The 22,149-nt window shown below is 41.9% G+C and overlaps 1 protein-coding gene across 1 annotated transcript in view; it reads left to right on the forward strand.

The window, feature by feature from the left end:
- Positions 1-22,149, forward strand: part of Adgrl2 (adhesion G protein-coupled receptor L2) — a 616,339-nt gene that overhangs the window by 409,183 nt on the left and 185,007 nt on the right. Inside the window, exon 3 of the mRNA XM_040751610.1 lies at positions 5,273-5,314. The gene's annotated coding sequence lies outside the window, so the exon portion shown is untranslated. The remainder of the gene's footprint in view (positions 1-5,272; positions 5,315-22,149) is intronic.

Consider the following 22,149-nt stretch of genomic DNA (forward strand, 5'->3'; position numbering starts at 1 on the left):
CTATCCTCATCTGTATAAATGAAGACAGTTTTTAGCCACGTTTTTCGCAGCATTGGTACACAGATTTAATTATAAAAATTTTTTAGCAATATCCCTCACAGTACTAATGAGCATTCAAAACACAAGTTGCACCATCTTGCTAATTGTTATCATTGTCATCATTATGATATAGTAGCTTCAGAATCTGAGAGTTGCCTAGGAGGACGTAATTACAGCTACATAGGACACAAATGGAAGAGCTAAAATCTCAGGGTTTTTAGGAAAGGAGGCGTTTGTTCCGGGTAGAGAGGAAGGAGAAAGTAATCATGGATTCCCCAAGTTTTCCCCTCAACTTCACTTGTTCTCAAAGTCACTAGGCCCAGTCACTCAACTGAGACCCTGCTTTGAACTGGCCGAGTATACAAGCCAGGTCTATCACCAAGGCTGTGAAAACTGAAACAGAAACAGAGACAACCTCCCAGCTGGGCCTCCTGTACTCACATCCCTGCTTCCCCAGTCTGAGGTTAACAGGACTTATCGCCTGGGAGCATAGCTTCCATCTTTCCCTGACTGCTAGACAAGGCAGAGTCATTCTCAAGTCTGAAGCTCTCAATCATCTCCATAGGACTTCCATTCCAAGTGTGACATCAATGCTAGTGCCACCTGGGAACTTGCTAAAAGTGGGTAATCGAGTTTGTAATGCAAAGCTACTAAATTAGAGTCTTCACTTTAAATAGGTAGAGAGACTTGCAAATTGAAATTAGTTTTGGGAAAGAGTTCTCTACAATAGCCTTTAACCTAAACCACCCAAAATCAGAAACTGTGGCCTCGTTGAGGAGAAAGTGAGTTGGAGGCATAGCTCAGTGATACAGACACCATAGAGCACGCACAAGGTTTTGAGTTCAACCCTCCATCTGCAGAATTACATCTTTTCACTAATTTGGAGGTACCCTAAGCAATCTGCCGATGTTCTTAATTCTGCCTCCTTCCCACCCACTATTCAAATCTCTCCTGCCAGTGAAAAGCCCCATAACTTCATGAAATTAAGATCATTTCAAATGACACTGTTCTTGCTAAACACTCCTTGGATTTGGGCCATACCATTGCATTCGTTTTAGTAACTACTCATTCATTATGCATTGAATGAACACTTTCTAGATGTTTATTATTATCGGCACTCCTGCACGGTGCACATTGCAAATACCAATCCAGGCTTTTCCTATGTTCAGTCAGCTCACTGTCAGGGCTCTGATGAGTCACAGAAGCCTTAACATTTTACAGGCAAGAGGTCCACATGTGAGTTGGGAGGGTACCACATTGAACCATGCCACAATGTTGGTGCTTTTCTCTTGCTGTTGAAACTACTCAAACGTGGTAACATTTTTGAATTATATGAAAAGATTTTGTGGTATGAAACAGGAAAAAAAGACGTTGCATTTTCATTTTTATGTAAATGTTGTCTCCTAGAGTGTATTCAGTTTTCTAATATGCCAGCAATACGTCATTCTTCATTCGTGCAACAAACAACACCATTAAAAACAACTCCTGTCTGTCCTTTTTTGTCTCCTTAAAGTTTAGACATGATAGGCATCAAATAAATACTTGCTAATTGAAGACAGTCTCTGGTCTGGGGCTGGGGACCAGGTTTATAAACAGGGGGAAACCATCTCCCAGATGCAGTCCTTTTCTCCTGGTCTTTGTGACACAAGGAAATATTCGTGAGTTCGTGGTGACAGTTTGGGATCAAAAAGTTTCTACAGGGTGCCATGGCAGTTTCTGCTTCTCTGAAGCTGATGTTTGTGTTCAGCAGAGACTGCTGGATCACAGCCAACCAAATGGGGTTGACTTGTAAAAGCTTTTATTGGTGAGCCTTTTGGAGGCAAGTTTCAGGTCCATTTGGTAGCAACATCTCAGCAGGAGAAATTTCACCAGCACACCCTAATGCAAAGGTTTGATGAGAATGGACTGGGAAGGACAAAGAAGGTAAAATAATTAGTAAGGATACAGCAGTCTGTATTTTTTTACAGTAAAAATAAAAGTTAACTTCTGGCGGTTGCAAGATCAGCTCTGTAGGTAATGTGGCATACATCTGGTGGACAGCCAGTCTTCAGAGATCACCCACTCCAAAACAGCACTGGAGCACATTAAAGTTACACGTTACACAAGAGCTTTTGGGAGTCTATTCCATCAATGTGATTTGAAGATGGGCCACCCTAGGAAACATCAAAACCAGATTTAATGAAAATACTACTTACAACTAACATAAACTAGACCTTTACAGGATCTAATGTTACATGAGACATACACAGTATTTTGAGTCAAGAATCAGCAACTTCTTCATATTTATAATCTCTAAATTAGGTACAACTTCCCTTTATCTTAGTCAGCAATCAAGCCGAAGATGAGCATTCCCATGAGATGGGTAATTTTCTCTTCATCTTTTAATTTCTTTGGACAGAGAAGAAAAGCTCCTGCTTTTCTTAATTGAGCAATTATTGTTTCTTAAGTGAACATAGAGTTTGAGGATAGTGCCAAACATCTTCCTTTCATCCAGAGAGGGAGTCTAAGGTAGGCAGTAGGGGAGACCACATGTGACAGCATCACAGCTGGAAAAGCCAAGACCAAAAGGGGAACTCAATCTTCACCTCTCCTCATCCCCTGGCGACTCCAAAGGTTCTTCAAGGGACGCCACTTAGAATCAATTTGCATGTCTCCTTGGAGGCTTTCAGGAACTCTCCACTAAGAAGTTCAGTTTTTCCTCAATCCCTGTTGTCCAGACCAGGATTTTCAGTGTGCTGTTGAGTGAGCTATTTGAGCATCATTGCAAGGTCTCCATAAAGACATAAAGAAAAATCCACTAAGAAGTGACTCATTATATCTCCAGATCTTAATGCCTGGAGTGGCTCTAACATGTTTCCTACAATGTTCTCCCAGAATTCAAGCAAGAGAAAATGGAGTTCACATGTGAACAGTTGGAAAATGCCTAAGCAGGGAACTTGGTGTTTTGTGGGTTAGGGTATTATTTAAGCAATGCTTGTTGTTTTAGGTCTTTTTTTCTTTCTACAGAGCTGGCTCTCCTATTTGTCAGTTTGCCAGATACTCTCTATATGAGAAGTCCTGCAAATATCCGAAGACAGCATCTGCACTTTTCTCAACTTATAGGTTTCTCTTTTTAATTAAGTACCTGCTCTTCTTTTAGCTTCTCCTGGGGTTATCTAAGCTTCTGAACTTTATCATTAATGAGAATTTAACTTTTCAATAATGACATTTTGATAACCTGCTAATATGGAGCTCAATTAAAGCTAAAACTGCATAAGAACAAATTTTAAATGGTCCTTTACGTTCGAGTTTTGACTGCTCTAGTCACCTGTAATATATAAATTGCCATCTAGAAACTGATGTTCAAACTTCAGATTGGGGAACTCAGCTACAGCAAGCATCTCTTCGGCTGCCTCGATTTGACGGAAGTTTTACTAGCCAATACTAAGTAATGATTGCAGGAGTATGCCAAACTATGACCGCTGGCCACTGAAATAAAGCATTTTATTGGAGTCCTATCACAACTTCAAGGTAAAATGCTGTTTATCTGAATCCAAAGTGCAGCAGCCTCTAAAATTTCTGAGAAACTCTTGGACTACTTTGCTTCCTAAACACAATGTAAAATAAATTGTATTAGGAAGTGTTATGTAATATCAAATTGAACTAAAAACCAAGGATTTTCTAGTCTTCTGTAAAACGCCCCGTGATTTGCATGACAATATTGATGGTACCAAGTCATCAGCATGTGTATCATCCAAGTGATACAGTTTAACACAATGTGCTGTTCCTTCTCATTAGAGCAATCACGCTTCCTGGAACGTGCCTGGAGTTTCCTCATGCTTAGCCATCTATTTGAAACTGATATTCTGCATATGGCATCCTGTATCATATTGTACTGTCTAATTATTCCCTTCCCCCCTTTACCTGTATTCAAGACATAAGTGAGGGCTCTTTGACACAGCAATTGAAACTGTGTCCCAGTAGAGGCAAACAACCCAACAGGCTCTTAAGGAGGGTTGGCGTTTGAACAACACCGTTCCTTTTTCTCACCCTTTTCTCCTCCAGAGTGGCGACTGGCTGGAGACTGCAGATTAGTAATTTAAAAAGGGTCAGCCCTAGTGAAATAAAATAAAAACAAATCAATCGAGCGGGAAAGTTCAAACATCAAGTCCTGCAGTTGTCTTATAGCTCCAAATCTCTCTGGGACATTTGTCTATGTGGGCGAAGGCGAGACACCCGTTAAACTGTAAGCCGTGTTATCAGATTCATCAGGACTTGGTTGTAAATTTGACTATACGGTTTGGGCTCACAGAAAAACGGGGAGGAAACATCTGATTAAAGCGTGCATTGCTGCTGAGGCAAGTGAATGTTGCCATAGCAATTGAGATGAAATGTGCAAGAAGTGAGATAATTAAATGTAACCCTTTAGTAGGCTCGACAGTGAACGCTTTGCCAATAAGAGAAGTTATCCACAGCATCAAGATAAAACGTATCCCTAACGCAAAATTCTCCTTGCTAGCATTTTGTTGTTCCTTCCCTAAACACATTGCTGTGGGTAGCTAATTTGAATGTTCTTTTTGAATAATCAAACACAGTTTTGACCTTGGTGGGCAACTGCTTAGAATTTCCTCTGGTTCACTGTATCATGGGAGCAGATATCTATGAAACAGATTCAGTTCCTCCCTTCTAGTTCTTAAAAAAAAATTGCAGTAAACCCAAAGCTATCACACCCTAGCTTGGAATTCAATGATATCTAGAGCGTGCTGCCCTCTTCAGGAGTTTATGCTTAAAAATGCTTCTAAAAAAATAGCAGTTTAGAAAGTATAAATGTGAGTAGTGATATCAGAAACTTCCACTAATAATCACGTGTGAGGAAGAAACACATACGATGGTCATTATGTTAATTGCAGAAAACTGGAATGTGCCCCCAGTTTTCACTTAAAGAATTTTAGGTATCTCTGTCACCTCTATATTCACTCAACTGAGTGAAACTGCAGAGTGAAAAAGGGATATATTGTCAATTTTCTCCTAACTCTTATCTTGAGAAAATACAATGCCACCTGCATTATGCTTGAGAAAGTGCTGGTCATTGTAACCACTCAATCCTGAGCCGGCCCTGTCCATGAGTCATCTGTGTCCCAGGCGGCCCTGGGAGCTGTGTTCCCTTTTGATTTGCAGCTAATGCAGTCACTTGACAGTCAGGACCTCTGTAGATGAAGGTATCATAAATAATAGTATTTTCTTTGCTTTCCAGGGTATTTATGATACGACGAGAAATTTCACCTTTCCCAGAATGGTAAGTAAAGAGCTCTTCCTACATTTGAAACTATGGCCATGATGCAGGTGCAGGGTTGCCCACTAACTCTAGGGAGCCACGTGATAATGCTGTCGCTTTCACATCCCTTGAGCATTTCAAAGTTCTCACCGAATAAGATGCAGGGTCTTTGAAGGGAAGAGAGGGCTTCGCCACCTTCGTTGGATCATAGCTGAGCACAGTGTGTTCAGCATTTTGTTTCCTGGGGTAATTTGTTTTAAAATATACGCTGAGGCAGAAATAGATGTGTTTTGTGTTCTGTGTGCAGAGGGAGACTGTGTAGCTGTGACACATACTGGGAACTGGCGAGTGAGAGGCCTTTGGATTTCCACTGTTACAGAAAAGCTGATTGGGATTTATGTCTGACCAGGGCTTTGAGGCTTCTGTGAATGTTAAAATGTTTATTTTCTAAACTGTATATCACAACTTCCATGAGGCAGGGTAGCTACTGCCGCGTTTTTATTCAAACGTGTAGCTTCATTTTCTTCATGGTTTTACGACACAGCAAATCATTTGGTTATAGCCTTGATCATAACCTCTTTACAATCTAAGTAATGAACAAAGGAACCCTACTGAATAAGAAAGGTCACTGGGAAACAGCTCTCAGAAACTTGGTGCTGCCATGTCTGCTCTGACCGTCTTGAGCGTTAACTATGGAAACAAGGAAATTTTCATTGAACGAAAATATGACTCTGAAATAGTCAAACACCGGAAGCTGTGAAAAGGCGGAGAATGTGACACTAGATCTGTGATGTGCTGGGTGAAACGGAAGAGAGGAGCGATATCGTGAGGAGTTGGGGGAAAGTTTCAGAGGGTCCAGAGACTGCTGGGAATATAACTCAATGAATGTTCTCCATTCGCACTTTTCTGAATTTCTTGTATTATATGTATATTAATTCTCTAACAAAGAAAACTATTACTTGAGTAATAAATTATTCAAAAGAACATGTTTACTATTAAGTAAATATATACACATAATTGAAAAACATTTCTCTCTGCGAAATTTACAGCTAAAATAATGACAAAAATTAAATCAAACATATACACATTTGTAAAAGTTATATACTGTATAGCCCACCTAACTCCAGGAGGAACTAAAATACAAATGAAAAACATTCTTTAAAGTATCTAAAGTGATAAAAGCTATTCTTTTAAAAACCATTTTCATTCTGGTACAAATGTGTGCCCTGAACTCAGGCATAGTCTGTGATTTCACCTTGGTGCTCGGTGAGCGAGAGTGTGTGGCACTTTACTTTCTAATGATAACAGTAAATACTCACAAGAAGGAGAGGTTGCACCAGAAGATAAACCACTTCTGCCCGCTGGGCCAGGAGACCCACATTCAACAGTAACCAGCCCCTACACCCCACAGTGTGGTTTTCCCGTGTGGAGACCATTGTCAGGTTGGCGTGAATTCAGAATACTCGAGGGATCCTGTGTAAAGACCAGGGTTTCTGTGCCCCGACTTTACAAGAAATAAGAGTCAGAGACCATCTTTACAATTTTATTTTTACTTATGTGAGGCTGAGGATCAGCCTGGGGCATGCTGTTTACCAAGCAAGTACATCCTTAGACCCAGGAGCCCCTGTGTGAGAACCTGCTTACCATAGTGGATGAAAAGAACATTCAGTATCAAAACTAGTGAATTCGAGAGGCTCTCAGTGCGGCGGAAATGCCGTTAGCAGCTCACCCTCTTGCAGTAAGTTACACAAGTGTGAAAATATTTTTGAGGTTGGAAAGTTCTGGCGGGACATGGTGGCTTCCATACGTAATTCCAAAACTTTGGAGACTGAAGCAAGATGATGACAAGTTAAAAAATATAGTAAAGCATTAATAACCAGCCAATGGGTTAATTATGTCTGAGAGTTTGAAAAAAAAAAGCAATGATAAGCACACTTCTCTTCATTTTCATCAAAATTGTGTTCACCTAACCTTTTTCATTATAGATCTCTGGGGATTTTGGTTTCACACAAGTCTTTGGTTCCTTTCACAGGAAAAAATTATTTTTCCCAATTAGCAAAACAGTAATTGATGGGCTCCTTAGAACATTTTTCTCTGTGCACCGATGACTTACAATAGATTATCTTATTTTGTTGTTAAACTGTCAAGCTGTTAGCGTCATTGTTTTTTTTGTTTGTTTGTTTGTTTGTTTTTGTTTGTCTTGGTTTTCTGAGACAGGGTTTCTCTGTGTGACCCTAGCTATCATGGAACTCGCTCTGTGGACCAGGCTAGCCTCAGACTCAGAGATCTGCCTGCCTCTGCCTCCCAGGTGCTAGGATTAAAAGTGTGTGCACCACTGCCCAGCAATTGGCCGTTGCTTTTGAAGTCAGGCTTGCTGAACAATTGGCTGTTCCAACCCTCCCCCCCAATGCTGTGTCCTGAATTAGCTTCTGAAACAACCTATTAAATCTACACAAATGCATTTCTAGTCTGTTAACTGCCGCATCATATAGTTCATATAGCTAAAATACTTGTGTGTTTGGAACATAAAATTACTAAATAGTTAAAAAATGGGGGGGGGCTGGCAAGATGGCTCAGCAGATAAAAGATCTCCCCTTTCTAGCCTGGTGACACAATTTCCATCCACAGTACCAGTGATGGGACAAGGGAACAAACTGCCAAAATCGGTCCACTGACCTCCACACATCATGACATGTTCATATCTGCACCCACACGTTTATATCATACAAACACACATAGTTTGCCAGCCAGTGTTAGGGAAAAAACAAACAACAAAAAAGGAATTACATGACCTCTGACACCGTCTCTGTGTCTTTCAATAATAGTCATCGATCCTCACAGATAAATGTTATCTGAAACCCCCCTCTATTTTATTTCTTGTTTATCCAAAGCAATATTATCATTTGCTGCTCCCCCAAAATATCTTTATTCTATGTGTTTATACCCCAACGTGTTTTATTGCTCATTTTGCACATTTTATAACATGGGTGAACACATGCTTGTCTGTGTTTCACAAAACAATAAGTTCCTAACCCTTTGTGTCCCATAGCCATGTATATATACTGCTATATAATGCTCCATTAAAACCCCAGGCATTTGCATTGTCTCCAGTGTTTTCTTCACTTGGCTTTTTATGGTCATACGTAGTCACTTCATGAACAACCCAAACACGTATATCTAAGTGGATACATCCAAAATTCTCTCTAGGACACTGATTCTAATCCTGGGGTGATTTTCCCCCTCTAGAGACTATTTGTGTGATATGAAGTGTTCCTTGCTCGTTCCGCTGGGGTATGCTAACAGACACCCCTGTAACATGAAATATCCCTAAGGGGCAGTGCTAAACATTCTGAAAGGCAGACTACAGTCCCTACAGCAACTGAGGGACCCTGCTCTGTAATAGCTGTTGAAAATGAAACTGTCCGCTCTCCAGGTACAAGGATTCTGGCTTCACTCACTGCCCCGAGCCTGTCACGAAGGTGTCAAGGTCCAGATCCTACTGGGACCACAAAGGTCAATGTTCAAGTGTTTGGGACCCCAGTGAGCACATAGTACTGTCAGGTGTTTTAGTTTCTTTTTTTTATGAAATTGCTAATTAGATAATGTAAATTCTTCATGATTTTAATTTTCTATCCCTCCATTACTGAGGCAGTTTTCTCTTGTGTTATTGACAACAGGATTTCTTGTTTCTCTTTTTTTTATTTTTTGGTTTTATGAGACAGGGTTTCTCTATATTGTTTTGGAGGCTGTCGGACCAGCCTGGACTCCAACTCACAGAGATCCGCCTGCCTCTGCCTCCCGAGTGCTGGGATTAAAGGCGTGCGACACCACCGGCATCTTGTCTCTTTTAAATATGTGTGGTCCTCGACTGACTTATAGGTGATTAATCTGTCAGCTTTTTATAGAGTGACAAATGTATTTTTTAGTTCCTTGAGGTCTATCTATCTATCCATCCATCCATCTATCATTATTCTATTTATCTATTTATCCATCCATCCATTATCCTATCTATCTATTATTCTATCTATCCATTTATTATTCTATCTATCTATCTACCTATTTATCTATCATCTAACTATCTATCTATCTTGTCCCTTCAGGACTGCTTGGGTCTGAGTTCTTAATACTTCTACTTCTCTGCATGGTCTCCTTTTCTACTTCTGCCTGGCACTTCTGAGCTCAGACAATACTCCTCTGTCTTCTTTGTGTTTTTGCATTTTGCTTTTTGTATCTGAGTATCTAATGCATTCGAAGTCAACTTTCATGTCTGAGGCAAAAATACATTTTGAAAAATGGGAAATTATGGTCGTGGTGCTGTGTTTCAAATAGTTTGTTCTTTTCCCCTGTGATTTGCCAAAGCTATCCTTGCGTAAATCAAATGTCCACACATTTTACATCTAACATTTGGTTCCCTGTTTGGTTCTATTGGTCAATTTGTCTGTTCCTCTGCCAAGTTATGTCACACGGCTAAGCTATTGTAGGTTTCTAATAACTTTTTGAGCTCCCTGGTGAGCAACCCATACCCTCCTTCTCAGAGGTCCTTTAACTATTGTGTCTTTTTCTCTTATAAACAGATTTTAAAAAGAGCTTGTTCCCACCTTTTTTTGTAGACACATAAACAGATCGAGAAAGGCAGGAGGCATCAGTAGAAAAGGGGGCTTGCCCCTAAGCCTAGCAGCCCAAATCCATTCCTGGACCCACATAGTAGAAAGGAGAAAAGCAACTCTCAGAAGTTGTCCTGTGACCTACACACACACACACACACACACACACACACACACACACACACACACACGCACGCACGCACACGGTGTCAGATTAAAAAATCAATTTGATTGGAATGGTAGAATCAACAGTTTAAGATGAAGGAAAATAACCCTTGTGGAATCTGTATTCCTCCAATCTATCCATATATTCTTTTCCAAGTATGCGGTTTCCCATAATCCCTTCCTCCCTCCTTTCCTCTCCCTCTTAATGTCCCCTCTTTCCTGCCTTCCTCTCTTCCTGGCTTCTTTCTTGGGTTAAGAGCTCACTATAGAGCCATGTGCAAATTCATATCACCCTGATGACAGCACCCACAATTCTGAGATTACAGGCATCTGCCACCATGCCTGAGCATCATAACCTTTTTCAGAAAGGTTTTATTCTTTACCTATATCTGTTAAAATTATTCCTACTTTCTTACAGTTTACACAAGTAAACTGTAAAGTTTACACCTTACATCAAGTTAGGGAAGTTTCCACTTTCTTTTACTTACTTTAAATTTTCATCTTTTATGAATGTTGAGTTTTATCACATCTTCTCACTGTATTGATTTAAGGACTAATTTTCTCCTAGAAGATTGCTGAATACTGAGGTACTTTTAACCTTGAAGACATGGAGTTGGGCAAATATGGCTTGCTGTGTTGGGGAGAGCAGCAATGCCCATCAACTTGAAACTCCATCCCCAGAAGGGGCACAAACAACATCTTGAGTATTATGCAAGACCTTCAAGCACAGGGAACAAAACTCAGTGGTTGACACTGTCTATCCAGAGTGTCCATGACCTTAAATTACAGATAGTCCCAAGCTGGGAGGGGGCAATATATAGTTCAAATTTGTTCCTAAATTGTACCTTTTAGAATCAAAAGGAAATCTTCTCTGGGTGGGGTATAGTGATACATAGGCCTGGGATACCAGTGTTCAGAAGACTGAATCAGGATAGGCCTAGTCAATAGCAAAACCCTAAACTAACAAATAAAAAACAACTAGAAAACTATCTTTCTATTTAGCTTACCAAGAAACTAACAGATTACATTAACAATAATGGGACTGAGAATGAGGCTTTGTAGGCAGAATGCTTGCCTTATATGTACAAAGTTACAGGTTTGATCCCTAGTACCTCATGAATTGGATACAGTACTACAGACTTGTACACCAACACTCTATTGGTGGATGGAGGAGGTAAATTTGTCATCCTTGGATACACAGGATACATAGGCCTGTCTCAAAAAACAAAAGAAAAGAGAAGAGAAAAGGAGGAGAAGGAGGAAGAGAAGGAGGAGAAGGAGGAGGAAGGGGAGGATGAAGAGAAGGAGGAGGAGGAGAAGGAGGAGGAAGAGGAGGATGAAGAGAAGGAGGAAGAAGGAGGAGGAAGAGGAAGAGAAAGGAGGAGGAGAAGGAGAAGGAGAAGGAGAAGGAGAAGGAGAAGGAGAAGGAGAAGGAGAAGAAGAAGAAGAAGAAGAAGAAGAAGAAGAAGAAGAAGAAGAAGAAGAAGAAGAAGAAGAAGAAGAAGAAGAAGAAGAAGAAGAAGAAGAAGAAAGACAACAACCCAGGAAATTGTGGATTGATGGCTATTGTATAATTAAGTAGAACCCTTCCTTAAATTTCTTGTTTGCTACAGAAAAATGATTTATAGAAACACTCTAAGGCAGAAATATGTCAAGATGGTTCAAATCTACTTGTTTGTATACAATATGGTTTCATTTGGAACCTTGAAGATGAGCAAATACGTTTATACTTCTGCTTTGGGTACTTTGGAGGAGGGGGACTTTCATTCTTGTTTGACTAGCCCTGGCTGCCCTTGCACATGAACAGATGGCCAAGCCTGAGCCACTCATAGCTGGTCTTTGTCAGGTTTGACTCTGGAAATATGGAACACACTCAGGAAACTGGAGACTGTAGTAATTGACAGACTAAAAAACAGGCAGATTCTGAGCCTTAATCCCAGTTACTCAAGTTTCCAAAGATCCACAGTTAGCAGCCTTTGCAGATGCTGATTGGGGCGGAGTCTTTGTAACTCAATGACTCTGATAGCTGCATTCACATGAACAAAAGCTGACCATGACATGCACTCGCCACATGATGGAGTCTCAAAAGTCAGGAGATTCCTTCCCACCACTGGAGGAAGGAATAGACAGACAGACAGACAGATGCATAAGAACTGAAGACACAGACACACAAAAAAAGGACCACAGAACACACAAGGAAATGACTACCCAAAAGCCAAGGAAGAGAGGAGCCTCTGGACAACCAGCAAGGGTAGCATTTTGACTTAAGACTTCTAACCTTGGGCTGCAGAAATGGCTCAGAGGTTAAGAGCACTGGCTAGTCTTCCAGAGGTCCTGAGTTCAATTCCCAGCAACCACATAGTGACTCACAATCATCTATAATGCGATCTCATACCCTCTTCTGGCATGCATGCTAGAACACTGTATGTATAATAAATAAATAAATAAATAAATAAATAAATAAATAAATGGCTTCTAACCTTAAGAAGTAGGAGAGGGTAAATGCCTACTGTTTAGACTACGGTCTGTAGCATGTACCAAGGAAAATGTTATCTGTGGAGCATTCACTAGTCAATTCACATGCCAGATTCGTCTCAAGTCCCTCACTCTCCTCCTCCTTTGAGATGACTGCCTTAGTTTAGGCTTGATTTTTCATGCCTGGAAGATTCTAGTGAGCCTCAGCATTTCTTCATTCTGATAAAAGCATTCATAATTCTCTAGTGAACTCCCTCGATCATGAGCTGCTTGACAGCCAAAATCATCTCTGCAATGTTTACCCTGCAGCAGTCTGCTGTCTAGATTCCCGACTAGACTTGTGTATCAAATCTTTGGGGTAGTTGCTTGCATGGCGTTGAGATAGGTTCTCATTTATCCCACACTGGCCTGGAACTTGATTTGTGGTCTAAGATGACCTTGAACTCTGACCTCCTGATGCCACCTTAAGTGCTGGAATCACAGGCACTCAAAAGCTGTGATGCCTGGTTTAAGGAGATGAGGAATAGGTCTTAGTATCTACTCAAGATAAGAAAACAGCATTCTACATCCTGAGTGAGGTAACCCAGACACAGAAAACCAAACATAGTATGTACTCACTCATAAGTGGATATTAGACATAGAGCAAAGGATAATCAGTCTACAATCCACAGCCTCAGAGAAGCTAGGAATCAAGGAGGACCCCAAGAGAGACATACATGGTTCCCTGAGAAGGGGAAAGGGATAAGATCTCCTGAGCAAATTGGGAGTATTCGGGGAGGGGAGAGGGAGTCAGGAGAAAGGGAAGGGGAGAAGAAGAGGTGAGAGGAGGAAATGAGGGAGCAGGAAGACTGCGTCAGGGGAAGAATAGAGGAGAGCAAGAAAAGAGATACTTGAATAGAGGGAGCCAGTATAGGTTTAAAGAGAAATCTAGCACTAGGGAAATATCCAGAGATCTACAAGGATGACCCCCAACTAACAATCTAAACAATAGTGGAGAGGCTACCTTAAATGCCCTTCCCCTATAATGAGATTGATAGCTACCTTATATGCCATCCTAGTGCCTTCATCCAGTAGCTGATGGAAGCAGAAGCAGAGATCCACAGCTAAGCACTGAGCAAAACTCCTGGAGTCCAGTTGTAGAGAGGGAGGAGTGACGAGCAAAGGGGTTAAGACCATGTAGGGGAAACCCACACAAACAGCTGACCTGAGCAAGTGGGTGCTCAGTCAGACAGCTGGAGAACTAGCATAGGGCTGAGCAAGTCCCCCTGAATGTGGGTGTCAGTTGGGGGACTTGGGCAGTCTATGGGGCCCCCGGTAGCAGAACCAGTGTTTATCCTTAGTGCATGAACTTCGTTTTTGGAGCCAATTCCCTATGGAAAGATACTCTCTCAGTCTAGATACACAGGGGAGGGCCTAGGTCCTGCCCCAAATGATGTGACAAGACTTTGATGATCCCCAATGAGAGGACTCACCCTCTCTGAGGAGTGAATGGTGGGTGGGATGGGCAGATGGTGGTTAAATGGGTGGACGGGAAGGAGAGGGAACTGGAATTGGTACCTAACATAAGATTGTTCTTAATTTAAATTTAAAAAATTTTAAAAGAAAGAGACACAGCATTCTAGAAAAGACTAACAATACAATCATAAGAGATAAATTCAAATTCATTCTGTCCAAAATAAAAGACAGTATTACTGACCACCCTTAGACTGGAAAACAAAAGCTTGTTATACCTATCTGTCAAACTGACTTAAGTCAGTAAATATTTGTTTTGTGCCTAATGGTTTAAGTGTTATATAATCTGAGAAAAATTTACAAAAAAGAGGACATCTTTCTCATGTTTATAGAGTTTTGAACGTTGATAATAGAAAATACTAGTTTGTTTTGTTTTAAAGTGGGGGCTCTGTGGTTGAGTGTCAGCCTAGCATTTTCGAGACTCTGGGTTAAGTGTTTATAACACTACATGAATAAATATGTCTATGAGGTTATCCATCTTAAAACTCAGAAGGTGGGGTGGCATGTTTAGGAGCCAGCACTGAGGCAAAGTGGGTGCAGAGGAGTCAAGGTCATGACCCAATATCACTTTCTAGAGGGACCATTTGCACTCAGATCTTTAGCAGCCAGGGGACTTGAATGAGTGAGGGAAGAGGGCGGCTTTAAGTCTACTCTTGGTCATCCCTGAATCTGGAGCAAACAGACTGCTATAGAAGTGAAGAATTACCTATGCTGTGCTCTGCCTATTCTGAGTGTCTCTTGTACTCAGTAAAGAAATATTTTACTGAATCTATCTGCAGTCAGAAAGGTCTCCATACAAAATGAAATATTCACCAATTACTCTTTGGCTTATTTTTCCCTGGCTTCATATTTTGAGCACTCTAAACTTTATAAATTATAACGTGGACTGAATCGAATGATGAGGTAGTGCCTTCAGACTTTTGTCAGCATCTCCTGCAAGGAGACTTCACTATTTATGCTATCAAGATAGTGCCTCCTGAGGTGCAGCTGTGCCTCAGCTGGTGGGAATCTTACCTTGTATGCCTGCAGCCATGGTTCTATTCCCAGCACTTAGTAAAGGGAGTATGGCCCACACCTGTTATCCCAGCATTCAACAGGCAAAGAAGGAGGGTGAGGATCTCAAGGCTATCTTTGGTTATATAGCAAACATACGGTGAATGTGGGTTATATGAGGCCCTGTCTCAAAAAAAATAAATTTATTTAAAACAATCAATTCTTTAAAAAACTTCAACTATGAGTGGTTCTGGTGTTTGTTTGTTTTTGTTTTTTGCGAGACAGGGTTTCTCTGTGTAGCCCTGGCTGTCCTGGAATTCACTCTGTAAACCAGGATGGCCTCAAACTCACAAATATCCGCCTGCCTCTGCCTCCAGAGTGCTGGGATTAAAGGTGTGCGCCACCAACCCACCACCGCCACCGCCAAGGGTGGTTCTGTTTTTATGCTGAAAAATGTCTTATAATGCTTTTAGTTGTATTAATTCAACTTCTTTGGGGGTATTTAAAATAAAGCTAATTCCTCATTACCACTATAGTTATTTTTTTATCCAAATATATAGATGGGTGTTTTACAATTTCAAGATAAGCTTAGTAAAGATTTGTGAAATTAAGAGAAATAAACAAGAAAAAGGGATTTTTCTCAATACCTAAGTATAACTTGTTAAAACTTGATATGTTTTTGCTTAATATTATTTGGATTATTTCACACATTTTTTAATATGTATATATAAGACACATGTACACAATATAAACTTACTGTCTAGGGCCTATGTAATGACTAATTATTTTTCATAGAGTGGGGAAAATCTGATTTACAGACAGAGTAGGCACTGGGTTCAAATTTAACTTTTATTTCTGTTAGCATTTATCGCCTGAAATCTCTTGGTTGTTGTATCGTATCCTTGAATATAAAAATAACTCTGAATTCATGTCCCAGGGCTTGTTGTTAGCATTTAATAATGTGAAATGGTTCACACAGTATCTAGAATGGAGTAGATCCTCAATAGTGGTTAAAGTCGTTTCACTGTTTACATAAAAACAATCAAGTATATTTGTTTTTCAGGGTAAAAAGCCCTAATTCTTCCAGACTTTTTTCATCGGAGATAGTTAAGTCCCTTTATCATTCTGTCTGCTGGCTCCTGGAGTTTTTCCATCTTCCATTGGTACCTTCCTTTAAATGCTACTCCCAGAACTGAGCATGGCCATCTACACAACAGAAAAGGGAGTTGGACTAACTACGCCCTCCACTGCCCTGTGAAGGCTCTAAATTTATCACACGGTCTCCACCGTTCCTGCTCTGGTGTTGTTTGCAACCACTACACCATTGGCTCACTGCCAGGTGAGCCTCCTTTCTGCTCCCCCGGGAGGACTGTTGCTAAGTCACATAGACTTCAAACCAAATTTAGGCAGTTGGTGTTTAGTCCCAAGGCAGGCCCACACAATTACTCTAACCAAATTACATATTATTAAATTTTATGCATCTTTCAGTTGTTGAGAACATTTACATCCTGGCTTTATAATCTAATGCATCATCTTCTTTTCCTCATGGAACCCGTTTTTGACAGGCATGCCTGCCTCGTGCTGTATCTCAGTCACTGCCACTGTCACATCAGATGAGGTGAAGGACGGAGGGGTCTGGTAGTGTCAGTGGTCTGAAACACTTCTCTAGGTGGACACGGACTCATCAAAACAGAGACTAGGTGCAATTGTTCAACCAGTTAAGAAAACACTGAGAAACTATCCTTAAACCTGAGCTTCTCTCTCCAGTTGACAACGTTAGAAATGTCTTGCTAAAACCTACAAGTCTGCACCTATTACAAAGATCAATTGTTTACTAACTGTTCCAGGAAATGATATATAAAATAAAAATAGATTATTCTTTTTAGTAGGGTAATTTTTCTGAGTAATAATTTTTTAAATGGTCACCAAGTCCTTCATGTTTATAGATGCAATTTAGCTGTTCTCCTTAACACAACACTGCTGTCGTAGATCTAAATTCTCAGGCTCTGCCTTTCCCCTTTCTAACCTGAGGAATATTCTTTCCTGTGCCTTACAACAATCCAGATTTGATAAAGGTAACCAATGAAACCTTCCACCCCATCATTTAGAAGATATCTGGTAATGATTCACAGAGATCAAGAGACATGATGGCAGCTGGGCCACTCAGCTTGGATACGCTCTGTGCTGAGACCCTGTCCTTAACTCTATTGGCTCACATTGTGCACTTTTGTCGTTCAATGCACATGGGGAAGTAACTCAGTAATCTGGCAAGAATCATGGGGTTAGTATGGTAATTAGGGTACCTAAGTATTTTCTTTCCGTGCTTGCTAGGACGGCAATAACGTTGTCTATGTTCTCAGTAAGCTGTACACTGCTTTCTTATATTTCTTTTTTTAAGAAAGCTAGCCTAGTGGTCTTGACTCCATTCACTGAGCTCATGTTTACTGAGTAGTACATGGTAGGCGAAAGACCCTCGCTGTAAAACAGCCAACTCCCTTTACCTGTAGAGCCTACCACGCCCACGCAGAACAAAAACACCTCAGCGTGTAAGATAACAGTGCCACCAGTTATGAGACTGAAAAAGTCAAAGGGTAAAAGATGTCAGGGAGAAGAGTTTCCCGAGGGGTGGTCTAGGTCCTCTCGGAGGAGGCGACATGTGAGCAGAAATATGAATGAACCAAAGGGAAGAAGCGTAGAAGAATGGAAAACGCTTGCTTTTCTTTTTTCTTATGAATGAATTTGTCTTCAGCTTCAAAACCTGGGCCTGCTCCTTTGTTGCTGCTCTCCCTGACCCCACGCCAAGGAACGGCGTTCTTGCCCCTCCTCAGCATCTTTCCAGGGCCCTGCTCATTCTCTGCGCTGTCTTGCTGACTGCTCCCAGGTCCACTCCTGCTTCCCTGTGTGTCCTCCTCTTACTGTCTCTCGCACACGCTGCTTGAGATGCAGAGCCTGTCAGCAAGTCCCCGTGTGGCGTGCTGGCTTCTTTAGTTTCCGCCCCGTTTTCCTACTCATTAGAACCATTTGTGTTTGCATAGGCAGAACACTGTTTAAATCAAACTCCGAGACTGCATGGCTGCTTTCCCCAAGGTTCCAATCATTTCCACTTTACCTACTGGTTTCTGTCAGAATTGGGTCCCGAGCAGGAGCCGCCTTAATGCTTACTCTGTCTTCTGGGAAATGAAATTATCAGCAAGGCTGGTCAAGAAATTGTCAGTGTTTTGCTTTCCCAGGAATGCAAGCTTCTGCAGATACCTGGAGACTAAAATCCCCAATGCCAAGATGTGCTGCTGGTCTGTCAATTTTGTGGTCTGTTGGAGAAAAGAATCCTCCTACATCTCCTGGCCAGAAAGGGTACAGAGCAGTCCTAAATTCCTATCGTGTCTGGGCTTGTCAATTACATTCACCTAGAATTTTCTCCGTCGTCTCTCCAACCAGGGGTCATTAGATGTATATGCAACCTCATAGCTTCCCACTAGTAAGGCCTCTTCACCAACCTTCCAATCTGCTGGGCCTAATTATTATTAAAATAGAGGACTAAAAATCAGTTAATGTTTATTCTATTAATACCTCAATTGTATAGCATTTGCTGAGGTTGCTCCTTTTAACCTAAGCAACAGAGCCAGAGGTGGTGCTAGGCACTCATTTCCAGTGCTGGGGAAGCTGGGACAGGCAGATAGAGCCCTGGGGCTTGCTGGCAGTCAGGCTATTACAGATGAGTCTCAGGTCAGAAAAAGACCCTGTTTCAACAAACAAGCTGAAACTAGAGGTGGATCTCTGGTCTCCACACACAAACACGAACATACACGCCTCCAAATTAAATTGTTTATATGAGCAAACTCTACATCCAGGAAACCAGGAAGTTTCCCTCCTGCTTTGATATTGACAAGGCACTTGAAACAACAGGAAGTATTGGGATGGGGGAGGGGAGCGATTCTGAGGCTGCCCCAGCCACTCACTCAGCTGAGAGCCCTGACAAGGTGCTGAAGAGCCCTTGGGAGTGGAAGATCTGGAACCTCTATTTTTACAGATGAGCAAATTGTAGCCAGAAAAGGTTAATTGACTTGCCTAAGGTCTCATACAGAGCACATTGGGGATAACATCACAGCTCATTACAACTGTTAGATAGCACCACCCCTTCTTCGGCAGGTAAATTCCATCCACACTTTATTATTCTCTATGAATAGCCTAGAGGTTTACTTCAACTTCATTGGAGTGGAGATCCTAATGCCTACCCTTGTACCTCCCAGAGCCTGGGAAAATGGACAGAGATAATAGGCGTGTAGGGTGATATTATGATGGTGATCGTTTCTAATAGTTTAACCTGTGGGTTTCCGTGGAGCCTTTCCTTTTTTATTGAAGTGATTTGCATTTTAAATTCTACTCTGCATTGACACGTGTTTACACGCTGGCAGATTCGCAACAAATTGCAGGCGGCATCCTCTAGGTTTGGCATTCCTGAAACCAGGTGTTACTTCACTTGCCTTCGCATTCCTCAAGAGATGCATGACAATGCACGCCTTACCTTCTTCTCACCTGCTAAAGGGCAATCCCGTTCCTTTCTCTCTAGCAGATGTAAAAACCTAAACTGAGGACGCTGCCGCATTAGTGGCTGCTTCCTCCCTCCAATCTTCTTGATGGCAGCATTTATTTATCCTTGTATTCCTCCAGTCCATCAAGCCTAGCACTCAACAGCTACACGGCAGTGTGCTTGTTGAATGAATTATTTGCCAAGGTGAAGAACACGGGGCGGGGCTGAGGGTACGAGCATTTTGTAGGTCAACGGGTTTCCATCTCTGAGGAGCAGATCACGAAGATGCTGAAGGAGGAGGGGACGAGGACGCACCAAGGGTGGTGCTGTCTTGCTTGACTCACAGCAAACATACCTGTTTTTAATTGATGCATTAGGCCGCTACGGAAGGCTGCTTTTATATAAGAAACGCTTTTCTGGAAACTGAAATGAGACATGTACCGGGACGGAATATACACTTAAAGTCTCAAAGATGCAGTTTCCAATATCTTGTGTCTGGTCGGGCAAATTAACTTTCCTATGCTACTTTACTTTCCTCATTTATCATAGAGCTGATGGGTGGGCAGATACCCCATGAACACACCTGTCCTTTCCACATTGTCCTAGCCCAGTGTACAGGACTCGGATCCAGGCAGCGAGGTATAGCAGAAGCAGGTGCAAGCAGACCCAACATATCTGGCTTGACTCTCCTCTGCGGCTGGTTCCCTCTGGGCAACACAGCTGGCAAAGACTCCACTGCCAAGGCTGAAAACACAACCAACTAGCCAACCAAACAGATCTCTAGCTCGCCACTCTGAAGAACTCATACTTACCGTCTCCACATTGCCGTGTAAGGGAAACACACGGGGCGCTCTGAGTCCTGGAAACAAACTTCCAGGCAAGATCACCTCATGGAGCAGGGATAGAAAGAGCAGGCAGAGCTCAAGCCAGGGGCCCCCGTGCTGGTCTCTCCTTTTATATGCCAGCACTCCTGCCTTCCTGGAGGAAGACTTAAAAAAGGGGAAACAAGAGAATGTTTAACAACGCGTAACTGGTCAGCTAGGAGATGAGAACAGATGCAGGTCCTCAATTACCAAGGTGTTACTGGGGCATGCCAGCAGAAGGCCAGTGCTGATATACAGGGACCTTAAAAGGTCTCCCCAGCACCAGATACCTGGGTGGTGCCTGGCTAATGGTCGTTCCTCTCTTGACCTGACACCCACTTCCGTCCCACTTAAATCCAGTGGACACACACAGTGGGAACTCCATAGAGGTGTCTCTCCAAGTCGTCCAAGAAACCCAGCCTACTACTTTATTCCTACAGTATGCCAGTGAGAGCACTGATTCTATCTTTCTCCCTCCCTCTCTCCCTCCCTCCCTCCCTCCCTCCCTCTCTCCCTCCCTGCCTGCTTCTCTCTTTCTTTCCTGGTTTTGGTTTTGTTGACAGGGTTTATTTGTAAAACCTTAGATGTCCCAGCACTCGTTCTGTAGACCTGGCTGGGCTAGAGAAGTCACATAGTGCTGAAATTATAGGTGAAGGGCACTGTTTACAATGCCAAAATTCATCTCGTATCCACAGAGCATGGCTAGACTTCAAAAACTAACTAAAAACTACTTTCTGAATTTGGAACCCAGCTGTTAACTAACAACATATTTTGGTTATATCCCCTTGGCCTGAGGTCTTTCTCTCCTGAGTCAATGGCTTTGTCCAGAAATGAAGATTACCTGTGAAAGACACAGCTTTAGCAGCTACTCTCTAATGTGTCACTGGAGCTGATGGGGGAGACTAGGAGTATTCCATAGGGGACTTTTCAGAGAATGTGCAACCCTTCTTCCTCCTAAGAATTAGCAGAATGAGGGGTTGGAAGGCGAGGGTTGATTTCTGATGGGATCTAGCTTTGAAAAGGCTGACCTCTCCTTTGAGGCCTTGCCCTAGTTGGGGCATCAGAGTTGAGAAGGAAGGGTATCTCTGTGGGAGAGGTAACACTGGACTGTAGTTACTAGATGCTGGGAGGAGAGGGCAGAAAAAGACCCCAGGGAGTCAGGGTCAGGTATGAGGGATAAGTAACCGGCCAGCTTTGGACTCTGTGAGTTCTTTCTGGTCTCACTATGCTTTTGGCAATCTTTTAAAAGCCTTTCCCTTTGTGTTGCTCGTGGAAAGCTGAAAGGCAAACTTGGCTCAGGGTTATAATACGCAGTGTGCACGAGGCTCTTGGACACACAAACACACACACATACAGAGAGAAAGAGAGAGAGAGAGAGACAGAGACAGAGACAGAGACAGAGACAGAGAAAGAATATATCTTAGATCTGGGCATGATGATATGATGGTGTATAACCTTTAATCCCAGCATTCCAGAGTTGGAGCAACCAGGGCTATATAGTAAGATGATCTTCAACAAACACAGGATCAAACAGAAGTCTGAAATTAATGTGAAGCAAAGGTAGGCGAACCTGTTCTTCGTATCATGAGACTATTTTCAGATTTTTTTAAAAAATAGATCCTTCTCAAGGTTAGTGAGCAAAACTGATTTATCCTCCAGTTAGTTTCTATTTTGGATAACAACATCTGTGGCTTCTTTGAAAGGATGAGCCAGATA

This window comes from Mesocricetus auratus, unplaced genomic scaffold (assembly GCF_017639785.1).
Source record: "Mesocricetus auratus isolate SY011 unplaced genomic scaffold, BCM_Maur_2.0 Super-Scaffold_100009, whole genome shotgun sequence".
Taxonomy (NCBI): Eukaryota; Metazoa; Chordata; class Mammalia; order Rodentia; family Cricetidae; genus Mesocricetus; species Mesocricetus auratus.